Genomic DNA, 17,741 nt, shown 5'->3' on the forward strand with positions numbered 1-17,741 from the left:
ACTGCTTCTTGCTGACAGACAGGTCCAGAGCCAAAGAGAGAGTCCAGGGGAAGCTGGGAACAAGAAGCATGGGCTGGGGGGTTCAGTGGAGTAAGGACCTGGAAGGGCAGGGATATCACTGAAGGCAGGATCTCAGCAGCATTAGATGTCAGGAAAGCACATCCTGCGGCATTAGGGAACCTAGCGAGTCAGGTATAAAGGGAGGGGGCATAAAAAACACTGTGTGGAGAAAGCTGGCAAATTAGATGGTGTAGTTCAAGAGCCACAGACCAATTCTTCTGCCAAAGAAGAATGTGAAAAATAAGAATCAGGCCATGTGACTTCAGAAGGGACAAATTCGAAGATCCAAAGAACATGCAGAGAAGAGAGACGCCGGCTCTTGCAGGTGGGGATGGAAAAGGAAGAATCTCCGTGGTTCATGGAGCCAATTAGTTCGTTTTATCATTCACTGATCATTGTTATGGTGATCTCATATGTTATTTCAGATGTAGTCACTGTGTACGAAATAGATTTAAGTTGTAGGTATAGACAGAAGTAAGACAGGTAGAGCCCTGCATGGATACAAAATTTATATCCGCATCCGATCTGCGATCCGCAAAAATGGTCCATGGATATCTGCAGATTTTCAGGGCTCTAGGAACAAAATTTGTTCCCGCAGCCGATCCACAAAAATGGTCTGAATTCTCCACCAGGAGACGTGATCAACACGAAGGGCTAAGGCAATGAATCCTACAATCTTCTAATATAGGCTGGAAGGGACCTCAAGAAGTCATCTACTCCATTCCCATCGCCCTGCGGCAGGATCAGGTGTAAATATGCCAGAAGTTTGTCTGACCTGTTCTTAAAACCCTCCTGGGACAAGAATTCCACAACCTCTCTTTGTAATCCATTCCAGCACTTCCCTATCCTTATTGCTGGAAAGGTTTTGGTATTACCCACCCTCAACCTTCCTTGCAGCAGATCAAGCCAATTACTTCTCCTCCTACCTTCAGTGGACGTGACGAACAGTTAATCACTGCTCTCTTATAACAACCCTTGACATATTTGAAGACTGTTCTCAGTTCCCCACTCACTCTTTTCTCAAAATTAAACATGCCCAGTTCTTTCAAGCTTCCCTCATAAGTCATGTTCGAGGACCAGGAGGGCGCTTTTTCCTTCTGAATGGAGATGCGCAAGGTGAGGTCAGAGAAAAGGATCTTGGAGTAACTGAGACAGGAGAGGATGACTAAGAGCTCTAGCTGCGCGGATGGATAGGAAAGGCCAATTGTTCAGGATGTTATGCAAAAAGAAAATGCAAGGTGTAGGCATAGCCTGGATAGGAGGCCCCAGAGAAAGCTCCGTGACAAAGGTATTGCACAGTTATGGGCCTGAGTGACAGGCAGCACAATGGTGCTGTCTGCGGCGGTAGAGAAAGAAGGTGGGGGGAGGGCTTGGGGGGAATATTAAGAGCTTTGCTTCAGCTGTTGATCTTTAGCTGATGGCTGGACATCAGTGAGGAGATGAGAGAGAGAGGGGCTGAGATTTCAGTTGCGACAGAAGGAGATAGGCCATGAGCAGAGAGGCAGAACTGTGAGTTAGGAGCACAGAGATGGTAGTTGAATGTGTGTGTGCAGATGAGATTACCCAGAAATAAGGTGCAGAGGAAGAAAAGAAGAGGACCAAGGACAGAGCCCCGTGGAACCCAAACAGAAGGCTGGAACGGGGGTCAGCCAGCTCATTCTAAAGACACTCTAATGCAGTGACTGGAGGAGGAGAAGGATGTGACTCATCATGGACCTCTTGATGCCACCTGGCAGAGGGCACAGGGTGCCTAATGTTTTACTGGGATCCCACAGACCAGGTACACGCATATTCGTTCACCCAAAGGGGGCGTGTCAGGTGTCTGTCGAGGAACTAGTTAGGTAGGTCTTAGGTAGCTCTTAAAAGCTTTGCCAGTCCAGCTCTATTGTTTAAGGCTGTGAAAGTGCCCACACGCATGCGGACACACACACCCCATCCAACATGGCTCTGCTGGCCAAAGCTCAATTACAGACACAGCTATAGCGGCAAAAGCATCCATTTTTTAAAACAGGAAACTAAATGCTCATAAGCTACATTAATGCAGCGTTAAGGTTGCCCAGTGCTGTCTCCTGCCTTGCACCATATGGACGGTGAGTAAACTTAAACCTCTGCAGACCAGGAAATGAAACGTTAATGTAAACTTTCCCCCAACCCTTAACCCTGTAGCTGGCCAGAACCAGTGAGAATGGTTCTGTGTGGGCCGTGCAAAGGTTAACCAACTGCCACAGGGACTCAGATATTCAGCTCAATGCAGCAGTAACGGGATGAATTCTATGGTCTGTGGTATGAAGGACGTCAGAGTAGATGACCTAATAGTCACATCTGGCCTTAAAATCTATGAACCTATAATCGATCCGAGGAAAGACTGAGACTAAGACATTGTCTGTGCTGTGCTCACAGGTGGGAATCCCAGCATTTATCTGCATGCCCCCAGCTGTGTGCACTGGGCCAGCTGTAGCTGTGACTGGCTGATGGAGGGAAGGGTTGCAGCTGCTGGGCAGAGCTGTGCCTGTGCTATGCAGAGAGGTGCATGTGAAACTTGGGGGGCAATTCTGCCTCATTTCCACGCTGAGTGTTGTAGGCTTGGTCAGCAAAGGTGCCCAAGGGCGTGTTCTTTCCATGGGGGTTGTCAGCACCCCGGTGGCGTATGTTCGAGTGATCTGTGGGGCTTAGTGAGGGGTAAGTGAAGGCAGCGACTCAAAAGGAAAACTCAGGCTGAGGGCAAGGGGGTAGTAACACTGTGCAAGTCTCAGCTGGCCTGTGTGCAGGAGGTTCAGTACTGGAGAGCAGGCCAGGGGGAGGAAGCTTCTGTTTGCTATGATGGAGTTGAACCCGAATATTATCTTAGCAAAGAGAAGAACATGTTAGACATTCTGCTGCACTGCTCTGTTCCCAGAGCGCTCTGTAACAGGGGAGGGGAGAGGGCTAGTGGGGGTGTCTCTGGCATGTCGGGGTGATGCTGAAACAGGGCAGAGCAGAGGTGGCATTGGGGGAGGGGCATGAACCTTAGCTCTGCATTTCCCCTTCTAAAAACCCAGGGGACAGGACTCCTTACCCAGCGAGGTCACATTCTCACAGTTCTCCTGCATGACCTCCCTGTAGAGGGCTCTCTGAGCGGGGTCCAGCAGAGCCCCCTCTCCCCTGGTGAAATGCACAGCCACCTCCTCGAAGGTCACCGGCCCCTGAAAGAGCGAGAGTCCCACACTCAGTACCTGCTGCCCCACTCACAGCCCCCCTATACATGGGGGACAGGAACCAAACAGAAGCTCTGGGTGGATTGCAGTCAGAGTCCCACCCCCACCCTGCTCAGAGCATCCAGGAAACACCAGGGCGAGGGGACGAAGCGAGAGCCCCTCCTCTCTCCCAGCAGAGCCATCACCCCCCTACTAGCCACTGACTGATTCAGGAGATGGAGCCCCTAGCAGGGTCCAGGGACAGCTCCCTGGTAGGAAGCCCAACACCCTCCCCATTCTGAAGAGCTGGATGTGAAGGGAGGGGAATCTCCCCTATGCCTCACTGGTGGGTGCCCCCTTCATATCTCACAGCAGCCGCTGGTTAGTCAGGTCGGGCTCCAGCACTATGAGTCTGGTCAGTTTTCCCAGCCCCATGCAGCTGGGTTATTTTCTGCTCCACAAACTAGAGCATTTCCACCGCCGAACCTCCTGGGTCTCTTCCTAGAATCTAGGTCACTTATTAAATAACTCCCAGTAGGGTTAGCACACCCCTGTCCTCCTCCCTTTCTCCACCCTGTGCATTTCCTGCAAACCAGACTGGAACCTCCAAACCAGCCTGTGCAAACCTTCCCATCTCCCACGTATTTGCTGTCCCTCTCCCCCGCTAGAGGAACCCACCAGCAACCCCTAATAATACCTACCTGAACTGGCTCCTCTGCAGCCATTTCTCTCCCCTGTCCAACGAGAGGACGGGATGAACTGGAGCGAAACATGGACGTTATTCCGCAGCCTGGCAGGGCGAGAAGGGCAGTTGTGAAGGTTTCAGAACAGGCTTTAATTCATTTCACAGCATGATTCCCCCAGGCCCTTTCCCTGCAGACAGGCACCCTAGAGTCTGCCATGCTGAGAAAGGCTTGATCTCTTTGTACAGTGTAGACCTGGCCTCTCCTGCCAGGCTAAGCCCACAGAGACATTTTTAACCTCCCTTCTCCCTCCCCTCACCCCGTAACAAAGTCTCTGAACACAAGGCTAGAAAAAAGCAGAACCAAAGGAGTCACTGTGGGGGATCCCCTCAGACACTGACCCCACGGCAGCCACACCCCAGCAGGAGGGATATGGACTCAGGAACTGGATTTTCCTCTGTCTGATTCTCATCTTTTCCACAGGAAAGTGACTCTATCCAGGGTGCAGTAATACATCTGTCTGGGCAGATTAGAGATCTGGAAATCTCTCTCCAAACTCTTCTCCCCCACAGCCCCTTTCAGTCTCTCTTTCTCCTTCTATCTCCTTTTCCCCTCTCCCTGCCCGTCTGGTAGGAAAGTCCCATTCCTGGGTAGTTTGCTCCCCCATGGCTGGATTTGCTCCTGCAATTGTTAATTGGACGAGAAATGGGGGGGGTCTGTTTGTGTAGAGTCATTTTAAGGCCAGACCCCAGCATTTTCCCTTCGTTTCTTTCAGTTACTTGAAATGTCTGGATCAGAATTTAGTATTAACAGGGCCCAGGTCTGCTCTAGGGGTCTAGGACCAGCTGGAGAAAGTCATCCCCTGGGCCAGGCAGAGAAGCAGCTTTAATTCAGGTCACATCCCAGCACAGAACCCCACTGGGGGAGCAGCAGCTGCTAAGCCTGGTCTCCCAGATCACAATGGAGGCTGCAGCCTCTCACCCAGGAAGCTGAACCCCAATATCCTGAGCAGAGAGAGACAGAGCGTTTGAGCAGCTTCCCTCCTTTAGCTCTCTGGGGAGAGCAACTAATGAGAGCCCCTCCTCACAGGGAGAATTGCTGATCTCATTTGCCCCACTGTCGATCCGGAGTCACTCCTTGTGTTTCCATACAGTGACTCTGGATTAACAATGGTCTCAATGAAACCAGAGTTCAGAAAGAATGAGTCCAGAACGCTGTGGAAGAGCTGTGGCAGTGCTGACCCCCTTCCCACCTCCCTCACCCCCCAGATCGAGAACAAGGACTGGGGGGCACAAATTTTCCAAACGGAACCAAAAGTTCCTGCAGTTTTCAAAAGAGGAGAAAAGCAAAATCTGTGATTTCACACGAACAGTGTCTGATAAGTGGACAGAAAGTTATCACAGTGACAGGGCCTGTGACTGGGGAATGCCCGGCAGTGCTTGGAGCCAGGACTCTGACACAAGTTGATCAGAGAGAAGGATCATGGTTAGTAGAAGTTACCAGAGCCCACAGCCAGGGGCCCAGCAGATATTCCCTGGGACGCAGCCCCCAGAGTCCCCAGCCAGGGACCCCAGATACCCCTCAAAGCCCCACCGGCCAGGGAATCCCCACCAGACCATGACTGTCAGGTTGGGAATCCCAAAGGGTTCCCCCCACCAAGAGCCCCCAGCAGCCAGGGACACCCCGCCAGGAACTCAGTCCCTCACTGCCTGCCTAGGACACCCCCCTGATTTCCAGCAGGATCTGCCATGTCGTTTGTCTGGGACCCCCTCCTCTGCCCTGATGCTTTTCAGTGGGACCCTTCACTTTGCTTGCCTGGCATCCCCTGAGCTAGTGCCAGAGCTCCGCTCCCCCCCCCACCCCTGGGCACTGGGCAGGGCAGCGATCCCAGGAGTCTGTGGGGGAAGCCCAGACAGAGCCCCTGGCACAGCACCAGGCTCCCTCTAACCCCCTGCCCCACCCTCAAGAGACGCCCAACCCAGCTGTTCTGCAGCCAACAGCGACACCCACCTCCAGGACCCAAAGCCTCAGGGCTGGGCACATCAGAACCAACCCCCCCAAACCTCCAGAACCCACCAATTTGATTAGGGTCCCACCTGCCCAGTCACCTAAACAACTCCCACAACCACAACACCCCTTCAGCTCCAGCTGAAATCTCCCCACACAGACACCCCTTCCCCCAGTGCAACACTGTTACCTGGCAGTGCCTGAGAAGTGGATAGAAAGTGACCACCGCCCCCTGCTGGCCAGTCACACAGGCAGAGGGAGCCCTGGGGGATGTCTCTTGAACAGGAGTATGGAAGGCCTGGAGGGACAAAATAGGTAAGAAATGTTCATGCCTGTTACTAGCAAATAATGGCCACCATGGATCCACCCCAGAGGTGGCTACATCTTAACACTGTGTGTTGTGGAAAAATTGACCACACCGTTGATTTTAGGTCAGACTCACTCAAGCACCTTTATTGGGATACAGGTATGCATACGGGGAAGGTCGGCATGTCTCCCAGCAGGAGAGGCCGCCGCCTTAAGCAGGTTACATAGCTCGAAGCTTATAAAGGTAAAAACCGCAAAGCGTAATCACACATTACAAATTTTATCAGCCTTATTTGGTATAATGCTTATTAGTAAGCCAATCAGAGTCCCGCTTGGGCCCTAACACGGACCCTGCACCATCTAGGGGTTTTCCTGTTATTGTCTTAGAGGCTCCTGTTTACCCCATTTTCCCTTTCTTGCGTTAATCCTATCTTGCGTTACCTTATCATGTGCTAAATTGCTTAATGCAACTGTGTCCAGTTGGCTTGTACAATAAGCTCTGTTTCCCAATTGTATTTGCGCCCACCTACGTGCGGTTACAATTGTACAAGACCTAAAAGTTTCCATTGCTATTATCCTGTTAATATGAGACCATGATACACAATTACCAGTTGGCGTTGGTTCCTCTTTTCTGTAGGCCTCTCTAATTATGCCATACTCTTACAAATTTCCCCTATGCCTTATTTTTAAGCAAGTGTGGCCTACAGTGACCTATTGTTACTTATGCTAAGCCAACTTAGTCTAGGGAAAGCGAGACAGAATTTAGGGTTTTGTGCAGGGTGGGGTATGCAGGGTCTGGAAAATCCCCATCAACCCCCTCCTCTTGATGCCTTATTCAAATGGCATCAACCATCAATGCCCTCAATGTGGATGGTCATTAGGCCATGGACCTCGGGATTTTCCTCCTGAGGTGTTTCATATCCGTTATAATAGGATATTTCCAGGGAGTCATAAACCGGGGACTCAGGTTCTAACACAGACTCCCGCAACGGGGCGAGGGGCACGGGGTGAGGGGGTGGTGGCGGAAAGGCTAGGACTGTGGGCCGGGGGCGGCAGCGAGTGCAACAACAGTAACAGGCACAGACGCCTAATAGGAGCCCACCGCCAATGAATCCCCAGAACAGGAAGCTATGCATCTGTGGGGGGCGGAATACTTTTGAGATAACACAGAGGAGGTCTGAGCCTGTACAAAGGGTTGTGACTCGGTGAGCTGTTTCGAAGGCTCGGAGTTCGGTGTTATAGGTGGTTTCCAAAACGTCCACCTGATCCTTTAGTTGGGAGAGCTTACGAATCTCAGGCAGAAGAGTATCGAGGGAACGGAACCGGTCCACCACTAGGGCAGCCCAATCAAAGGGGACAGAAAACGACAGAGAGACCTGGTAGCGACGGTCTGCAGGCCAATAAGCAATCTGCGAACCTAAGGTGGTAGTTAAGTTAAAAACAGTGTCCAACAGGGTTGAAGAATTAACGAGGACACAACTACTGTCCGCCGCGAGAATAGTTTGGGAACTCAACCTACCCCAACCTTCCCAACAAACATGTTCATGAAGAACAATGATTTCTCCAGGCTCCAGCTTACGGACGCACCGGAGCTGAGGGAGCTGTAAGGGCCACAGGGTCCATAAAGAGCCCTGGCCTATCCAAATATCAGGGGTTATCTCCGCCGCACTAACTAGGAAGCGGTTGGGGCCATGGGGTGGTTTAATTTCCCAAACATCCTGATGGATAACCCAATCCCACAAACATCCTCCCCAGGGACCAGGGAGGATCCGGTATGTGGGAGCCCATATCCCGCTCACAGGCCCATAAGCTTGGAAAGAGCACTGCGAGCGCTGACAGTCCCATCCAGAAAACCTCCACGTATGCCTCCAAGGCCACAGTTCTGGGGGAACACCTGAGGTGTTCCGAAGGGCAATGGGCCATGCCTGATGCCTGAGATCCTCTCGGATATCTGCAAGCTGTGTGTTAAGAAAATCCTGTACCTCAGAGCAAGCCAGGTCCCACTGCAATGCCTTCCCAGCCCCAGAAATGTGGTACACCATCTGGGAGAGGAGATCGTGGGTCAGGATGTTAAGGGTGGTGATAACGTGCAATTCCCCTATCCGCCTTAAGTCCTGTTACCTGTGCTGCGGAGATAAGGCCGGCCGCATGTTCGAGCTGTCCCAATCTGGATTCGTGTTGGGAGGTCTTGACGACACTCCAGGCCAAGGCCGCACTATTTGCACCCTTCCATAAGGTATCAGCTATCCCTCTCCTGGCCCGGTGCCCACCTACTAAGAAGCGCTGCTGCATTAGTCTAACGGCTGCTCCCTTGGAGCAGTTAGGGTAGGTGGCGGCAATTTAGAAGTGAGATAAGGGAAGGGAAAATCTAATGGTCCCCAAGGTGGCATCCAAAATGGTCCAGCGGAACCCCGTTAAGTCACCCTTCCCCAATGTCTCGTACCACAGTTGGTGGGCGTGTACATGGAGAGCCCTCTGCGCTGTAGACATATTTGTGGACAAGGTAGGGGTGTATTGAATCAGGGTACAGGTAAAGTTTTCTGTAGGGGGAAGGGTTTGTTCACAGGTGAAGTCAGGGGCAAAGGGACAGTGCCGGCTGGTGAGCACAGCCATACTCTTACAAATTTCCCCTATGCCTTATTGTTAAGCAAGTGTGGCCTACAGTGGCCTATTGCTACTTATGCTAAGCCAACTTAGTCTAGGGCAAGCGAAACAGAATTTAGGGTTTTGTGCGGGGTGGGGTATGCAGGGTCTGGAAAATCCCCATCATGTGGGAATCAACCTCTCACAGAGACCATTTGTCATGGGGTTTCGGATACTTCTGGACCCACACTGCACTCAGAGTGACCTCCTCATCCCGTGCCAGCTGGAGAAAAGAAAAGGGTCCAGCCAACTCTCCTGTTACCAGCTGGGGACCACTGATCCCGAAAGAGGGGGAGGCCTCGAGCTTTGATGTGTATTAAAGATGTGGCTGGTCTCTTTCTTCGGCAAACATTTTAACAGAGATAAAGGGGGGGAAAGAAATGGTTCTCAAAGGAGAGGGGAAAGATCAACACTGGGAAATTTAACCCCCTGCAACCTCCAGGATGGAGAATGATTCAGGGCAACAGGTTTCCTCTAAGAAAAGAGAAGTTGCTGGGATTGAGAAACATGGGGAACAGCCCCAAACATGAAAGGATTTTTAATTGATATTTGATAATAACGTAGAACTGAAAGAGAAACACTGGAAATCTGAGAGATTTTGGCTCTATTTTTGCAAATAATAGAGAGGAAAGTGGAAAATCAAAGGGATTTTATATCAGTTTATATCTGATATGCAGTAAAATGTCAGTGTTTCACATCAGTATTTGTTAAATGAATAGAGAGGAAATGGGCAACATTTGCAAACATTTTATATCTATGTTCAAGAAGCTGAGAAAAGGTGTAAATCTGAGATTTTCTTGTTATTTTATAATTAGAGAGGGGGGGAAATCTCAGGGCATATTCAATTAGAAACAAACAACTAGAGAGAAGTGGAGCAAATGTTTAGGGTATTTTATATCAACTTTTGAGATTTGCAGAAAAAACATATCACAAACTATGCAACTGAAGGTGGAAAATCAGAATCCTGGAGAGACCAGGGGGAAATGGGGGAGACGGGAGAGCGGATCATTGGAGGGGAAAGGGGGGGAAATCGCCCCGGATTATATAGCCCGGGTGAGACGCTGAGCGAGAAAAGGGGCAGAACTAGACAGGGCCACCCAGAGAATTCAGGGGGCCTGGGGCAAAGAAATTTTGGGGGCCCCTTCTATAAAAAAATTGCAATACTATATTCTCCTGGGGGCCCTTGTGGGGCCCACGGCAAATTGCCCCACTTGCTCCCCTCCACAGGCGTCCCTGGGAAAAATAAACCTTCTGCATTTCGGCACAAACCCAGTTTTGAGAAAACTTCTTTACAAGGTATCACTGGTTCTCAGCATCAGCTAGTGCTAAAAGGCATAAAGCTCATTAAAAGGGTTGGACAAATATTTTCCATCAAAACTTTTTCTGGATCGAAAACTAGGGGTTTTTAAAAAGCAGAAAAAAATCACGGACAATGTCTGCTTTCCTTCAAAATTTGTTGTGGTTTTTTTAATTGAAAAGCTGAAATTAGTCTGCCAAAACCTGAATATGGTTTGAGGTTTCAGAACTGTGTGGCCAAATATTTGCTGCTTGCTGTATTTGATTGTTTAAAGAAACAATAAAAAAATTCTGCTTAAAAAAAAAATCCGAAACTTTTGAACCACCTCAGCTTGTAACCAAACACCTGAACCCATCCAGGCAGAGATTTTTCCAGGTTTCTGATACTCTGCTGGCTTCCTTGACTCTCATCTGTCTCCATAACTTTGGGTTCATTTAGGTTAGAACATAAGAACAGACATACTGGGTCAAACCAAAGGCCATCCTGCCCAGTATCTGTCTACTGACAATGGCCAATGCCAAGTGCCCCAGAGGGAGTGAACCTATCAGGTAATGGTCAAGTGATCTCACTCCTGCCATCCATCTCCACTCTCTGAGAAACAGAGGCTAGGGACACCATTCTTTACCCAGCCTGGCTAATAGCCATTAATGGACTTAATCTCCATGCATTTATCTGTTTCCTAGAGACTGGCTCCATGGGGTCCCTCACAAACTGGAGACAGTTACTGTGCGTTTTTCTTTACTATAGCTTATGTACATACTCCACAAACTGAGCATTTGAGCTTGTTCCAGAATCTGGGATGAGCCTATGTTGTCAAAACTGAAATGCTCAAAATAGCAAATGCATGTGAATGGACACAGGGTGCTAAAATTAAATTAATCCAGGGGTTCTCAAACTGGAGGTCAGGATCCCTCAGGGGGTCACAAGGTTATTACTGGGAGTCGTGAGCTGTCAGCCTCCACCTCAAACCCCGCTTTGCCTCCAGCATTTATAATAGTGTTAAATATATAAAAAAGTGTTTTCAATTTATAAAGGGGGGGGGGCACATCAGAGGTTTGCTATGTGAAAGGGTCACCAGGACAAAAGTTTGAGAACCACTGAATTAACCCCTCTGAAGCCTCAGGGAATGCAGGGGAGGGGGGTCTCCCTTGGTAGGGTTGGGAAGGATATTGCTCTTCTCATGTGATCCTTCCCCCCAGTGGCTAATTTTAAATGAAGCTACTACCCCCTCCCCTGACATGAATCTCCCTGTGGCACTGAAATTACATATACACTATAATTTGGTATTTGAGAAGTGAAAGGGATGGTAGCTGTAGACGGGTTGGACTCACCCCTGCGGCACCTCCTGCTGGTGACACTGGGAATTAGCTCTGTTCCAGCACAGAGTGCCCTCTGCAGGCCGGTGATCCACCTGTCCTCAGGCCCCTGTGTCCCTCCCTGGACCCGGTGCCCTTTTACATGAGGGTGTTGCCCCCCCAGGGAGGTCTGGGGTGCAGATCCTGGGCTGGGGATTAGGGTGCAGGAGAGGTGCAGGGTGCAGGCTTTGGGATGGAGTTTGGGTGCTGGGTGCAGGCTCTGGGCTGGGGCAGGGGGTGGGTGTGCAGGAGGGGGTGAAGGGTGCAGGCTTTGGGACAGAGTTTGGGGTTGGGAACGGGTGTGTGGGAAGGGGGAGGGAGTTTGGGGGTAGGAGGGAGTGCAGGGTGAGGGCTGTGGGGCTGAGGATGAGGGGTTCATGATGTGGGGGGGCTCAGGGCTGGAGCAGAGGATTAGGGTGCAGAGGGATGAGGGTTGGGGCTGAGGATGAGGGGTTCATGCTGCAGGGGGGCTCAGGGCTGGGGCTGAGGATTAGGGTGCAGGGGGATGAGGGGTTCATGATGTGGGGGCGCTCAGGGCTGGGGCTGAGGATTAGGGTGCGAGGGAATGAGGGTTCTGGCTGGGGATGAAGGGTTCATGATGCGGGGGGGCTCAGGGCTGGGGCTGAGGATTAGGGTGCGGGGGGATGAGGGTTCTGGCTGGGGCTGGGGATGAAGGGTTCATGATGCGGGGGGGCTCAGGGCATGAGGGGTTCATGATGCGGGGGGGCTCAGGGCTGGTGCTGAGGATTAGGGTGCGGGGGGATGAGGGTTCTGGCTGGGGCTGGGGATGAAGGGTTCATGATGCGGGGGGGCTCAGGGCTGGAGCAGAGGATTAGGGTGCAGAGGGATGAGGGTTGGGGCTGAGGATGAGGGGTTCATGCTGCGGGGGGGCTCAGGGCTGGGGCTGAGGATTAAGGTGCGAGGGGATGAGGGTTCTGGCTGGGGCTGGGGATGAAGGGTTCATGCTGTGGGGTGGCTCAGGGCTGGGGCTGAGGATTAGGGTGCGGAGGGGATGAGGGCTCTGGCTGGGGCTGAGGGTTTGGGGCGTTGGAGAGGCTCAGGGTAAGGGCAGCCTGCCTTACCATTAGTAGTGGGGGGCAGGCACTAGGACCCTGCGGCAGCAGGCAGCCGTTCTGCCGGGAGCCCAAGCAGGCAGGGGAGAGGCGCGTTGCCAGGCAGGGACAGGACGCGACTCGGCGGAGTGGGGGGAGGGGACACGCGGCGGGGACTGAGACCTGCTCCAGGCAGGGCCGGGGGAGAGACCCAGCTCCAACTATTGCTGGAGCAGGGCCCCCGGCCCTGAATATTCCTGGGGCCCGGGCACCGCACACAGATATCACCTGCCGCCTATGGCAGGAGCTGCCCCTGGCCCCGCTGGGCTCCAGGTGGGGACAGAGCCTGGGGCCCGGGCACCGCACACAGATATCACCTGCCGCCTATGCTCTTGGGGGCCCCTGCGGAGCCCGGGGCAAATTGCCCCCTTTGCCCCCCCCCCTCTGGGCAGCCCTGGAACTAGAGAGAATTTGTATCGGGGGCGAGAGGCAAGTGGCACAAAAAAACTTCAAAAACAGACTCCAAAGAGAGACTGCTGAACTTGAATTAATATGCAAACTAGATACCATTAACTGTGGTCTAAATAAAGACTGGGAATGGTTGGGTCATTACACCAATTGAATCTATTTCCCTATGTTAAGTTCTCCTCACACCTTCTATGGGCCATCTTAATTATCACTTCAAAAAGTTTTTTTTTTTTCCTCCTGCTAACGATAGCTCATCTCAATTGATTAGACTCTGCCTGTTGGTATGCATACTTCCACCTTTTCATGTTCTCTGTATGTATAAATATCTCCTGTCTGTGTGTTCCATTCTATGCATCCGAAGAAGTGAGCTTTAGCTCACGAAAGCTCATGCTACAATAAATTTGTTAGTCTTTAAGGTGCCACAAGTACTCCTGTTTTTTTTGCGGATACAGACTAACACGGCTGCTACTCTGAAACAAACAGGGACAGGATCCAATTAACCCCCCTCCCCCCTTCCCCCGCCCGCCCGCTCCCCCCCCACTTGGGAATTTCCTGGCTGCCCAGAGACAGTTCAACCCCCCCTCCCCCCCGCGTCCCACTGACCTTCCCCCCCCCGCGCAACTCCGGCTTCTCCCCCCCCCGCCCGACACCCCCCATCTCCCCCCACACCACAGGGGATCCCCCCCGCCAGGCCCCAGTCTCTGCCCCCCAAATCCCAGCGGGGGGGGGGGCGGATCCTGCTGCGGCTCCGCTGGGGTCGAGGCGGCTCCGAGGCTTCTCCCGGGTTCCCCGGGGCAGAGTCACGTGCCCGCCCCCCCAGCGCCCCCCCCGGGGTCTCTCACTCCCCGGCGGGGCTGGGGCGGGCAGAGCCCGGGGCTGCCCAGGGCTGCCCAGGGGGCGGGGCCCAGCTGGAGAATCCCCCCCCCCGGCCGGGCCCCCCCGCACAGACCCCCCCCGGGGGAGCAGCAGCGGCTCAGCCCGGACCCGGCTCACGCGGAGGCGGCAGCAGCAGCTTTGTTCTCCCGCCCGCAGCGGGGCTCGCACAGAGCATGCGCGATTTTACCTGCTGAAACCCTCCCTTCCCTGGGCCGGAGAAGGCGGAAGCGGCCCCGGAGCAGGCTGGGAGATGTAGTTCCTGACTCTCCCCGGAGCGGAAGTGACGTTGGGGGGAGAGAACAAGCCGAGTTGCAAACGCGCGCGGGCCCCTGCGGCTCTGCCTGGCGCGCGCGGGGCCGTTGGAGCCTCTCTGCCCGCCCCAGCCCCGGGGAGTGAGAGACCCCGGGGCGGGCATGTGACTCTGCCCCGGGGAACCCGGGAGAAGCCTCGGAGCTGCCTCGGCCCCAGCGGAGCCGCAGCAGGATCCGCCCCCCCCCCCCGCTGGGATTTGGGGGGCAGAGACTGGGGCCTGGCGGGGGGGGATCCCCTGTGGTGTGGGGGGAGATGGGGGGTGTCGGGCGGGGGGGGGGAGAAGGTCAGTGGGACGCGGGGGGGGGAGTGGCGGGCGGGCGAAGGGGGGAGGGGGGTGAATTGGATCCTGTCCCTGTTGGTGCCACTCGCCTCTCGCCCCCGATACAAATTCTCTCCAGTTCTGCCCCTTTTCTCGCTCAGTGTCTCACCCGGGCTGTAAAATCCGGGGAGATTCGCCCCTTTCCCCGCCAACGAGCCGCTCTCCCGCCTCCCCCATTTCCCCCTGGTCTCTCCAGGAGTCTGATTCTCCACCTCCAGTTGCATAGTTGGTGACACGTTTTTTCTGCAAATCTCAAAGGTTGATATAAAATACCCTAAACGTTTGCCCCACTTCTCTCTAGTTGTTTGTTTCTAATTGAATATGCCCTGAGATTCCCCCCCTCTCTCTAATTATAAATTACCAAGAAAATCTCAGATTTACACCTTTTCTCAGCTTCTTGAACCTGGATATAAAATGTTTGCAAATGTTGCCCATTTCCTCTGTATTCATTTAACAAATACTGATGTGAAACACTGACATTTTACTGCACATCAGATATAAACTGATATAAAATCCCTTTGATTTTCCACTTTCCTCTCTATTATTTGCAAAAATAGAGCCAAAATCTCTCAGATTTCCCCCTTTCTCTTTCACTTCTACGTTATTATCAAATATCAACTAAAAATCCTTTCATGTTTGGGGCTGTTCCCCATGTTTCTCAATCCCAGCAACTTCTCTTTTCTTAGAGGAAACCTGTTGCCCTGAATCATTCTCCATCCTGGAGGTTGCAGGGGGTTACATTTCCCAGTGTTGATCTTTCCCCTCTCCTATGAGAGCCATTTCTTTCCCCCTTTATCTGTGTTAAAATGTTTGCTGAAGAAAGAGACCAGCCACATCTTTAATACCCATCAAAGCTCGAGGCCTCCCCCTGTTTGGGGATCAGTGGTCCCCAGCTGGTAACGGGAGAGTTGGCTGGACCCTTTTCTTTTCTCCAGCTGGCACGGGATGAGGAGGTCACTCTGAGTGCAGTGTGGGTCCAGAAGTATCCCAAACACCATGACAAATGGTCTCTGTGAGAGGTTGATTCCCACAGTGCTAAGATGCAGCCACCGCTGGGGTGGATCCGTGGTGGCCATTATTTGCTAGTAACAGGCATGAACATTTCTTACCTATTTTGTCCCTCCAGGCCTTCCATTCTCCTGTTCAAGAGACATCCCCCGGAGCTCCCTCTGCCTGTGTGACTGGCCAGCAGGGGGCGGTGGTCACTTTCTATCCACTTCTCAGGCGCTGTCAGGTAACACTGTTGCACTGGGGGAAGGGGTGTCTGTGTGGTGAGATTTCAGCTGGAGCTGAAGGGGTGTTGTGGTAGTGGGAGTTGTTTAGGTGACTGGGCAGGTGGGACCCTAATCAAATTGGTGGGTTCTGGAGGTTTGGGGGGGTTGGTTCTGATGTGCCCAGCCCTGAGGCTTGGGGTCCTGGAGGTGGGTGTCGCTGTTGGCTGCAGAACAGTGGGGTTGGGCGTCTCTTGGGGAAGCGGGACAGGGGGTTAGAGGGAGCCTGGTGCTGTGCCAGGGGCTCTGTCTGGGCTTCCCCCGCAGACTCCTGGGATCGCTGCCGTGCCCAGTGCACAGGGGGCGGGCGGGAGGGAGCGGAGCTCTGGCACTAGCTCAGGGGATGCCAGGCAAGCAAAGTGAAGGGTCCCACTGAAAAGCATCAGGGCAGAGGAGGGGGTCCCAGACAAACAACATGGCAGATCCTGCTGGAAATCAGGGGGTGGGGGTTGTCCTAGGCAGGTAGTGAGGGACTGAGTTCCTGGTGGGGTGTCCCTGGCTGCTGGGGGCACTTGGTGGGGGGAGCCCTTTGGGATTCCCAACCTGGCAATCATGGTCTGGTGGGGCTTTCCTGGCCAGTGGGGCTTTGAGGGGTATCTGGGGTCCCTGGCTGGGGACTCTGGGGGCTGCGTCCCAGGGAATATCTGGTGGGACCCTGGCTAGGGGGTGTCTGTTGCCCCTGGCTGTGGGGTCTGGGCTCTGGGTACTGGGGAGTGTCTGGGGGCTGCTACTAACCATGATCCTTCTCTCTGATCAACTTGTGTCAGAGTCCTGGCTCCAAGCACTGCCTGGCATTCCCCAGTCACAGGCCCTGTCACTGTGATAACTTTCTATCCACTTATCAGTCACTGTTAGTGTGAAATCACAGATTTTGCTTTTCTCCTCTTTTGAAAACTGCAGGAACTTTCAGTTCCATTTGGAAAATTGTGTCCCCCAGTCCTTGTCCTAGATCTGGGGGATGAGGGAGGTGGGAGGGGGGTCAGCACTGCTGCACAATGGTCTCTTCCACAGCGTTCTGGACTCATTCTTTCTGAACTCTGGTTTCATTGAGACCAATGTTAATCCAGAGTCACTGTATGGAAGGACAAGGAGTGACTCCAGATGGACAGTGGGGCAAATGAGATCAGCGGTTCTCCCTGTGAGGAGGGGCTCTCATTAGCTGCTCTCCCCAGAGAGCTAAAGGAGGGAAGCTGCTCAAACGCTCTGTCCCTCTCTGCTCAGGATACTGGGGTTCAGCTTCCTGGGTCAGACGCTGCAGCCTCCATAGTGATCTGGGAGACCAGGCTTAGCAGCTGCTGCTCCCCCAGCGGGGTTCTGTGCTGGGAAGTGACCTGAATTAAAGCTGCTTCTCTGCCCAGCCCAGGGGATGACTTTCTCCAGCTGGTCCTAGCCCCCTAGGGCAGCCCTGGGCCCTGTTAATACTAAATTCTGAGCCAGACATTCCAAGTAACTGAAAGAAACGAAGGGAAAATGCTGGGGTCTGGCCTTAAAATGACTCCACACAAACAGACCCCCCTCGTTTCTCATCCAGTTAACAATTGCAGGAGCAAATCCAGCCCTGGGGGAGCAAACTACCCAGGAATGGGACTTTCCTACCAGATGGGCAGGGAGAGGGGAAAAGGAGATAGAAGGAGAAAGAGAGACTGAAAGGGGCTGTGGGGGAGAAGAGTTTGGAGAGAGATTTCCAGATCTCTAATCTGCCCAGACAGATGTATTACTGCACCCTGGGTAGAGTCACTTTCCTGTGGAAAAGGTGAGAATCAGACAGAGGAAAAGCCAGTTCCTGACTCCATATCCCCCCTGCTGGGGTGTGGCTGCCGTGCGGTCAGTGTCTGAGGGGATCCCCCACAGTGACTCCTTTGGTTCTGCTTTTTTCTAGCCTTGTGTTCAGAGACTTTGTTACGGGGTGAGGGGAGGGA

Source organism: Mauremys mutica, unplaced genomic scaffold, assembly GCF_020497125.1.
Source record: "Mauremys mutica isolate MM-2020 ecotype Southern unplaced genomic scaffold, ASM2049712v1 Super-Scaffold_100108, whole genome shotgun sequence".
In the NCBI taxonomy this organism is placed as follows: Eukaryota; Metazoa; Chordata; order Testudines; family Geoemydidae; genus Mauremys; species Mauremys mutica.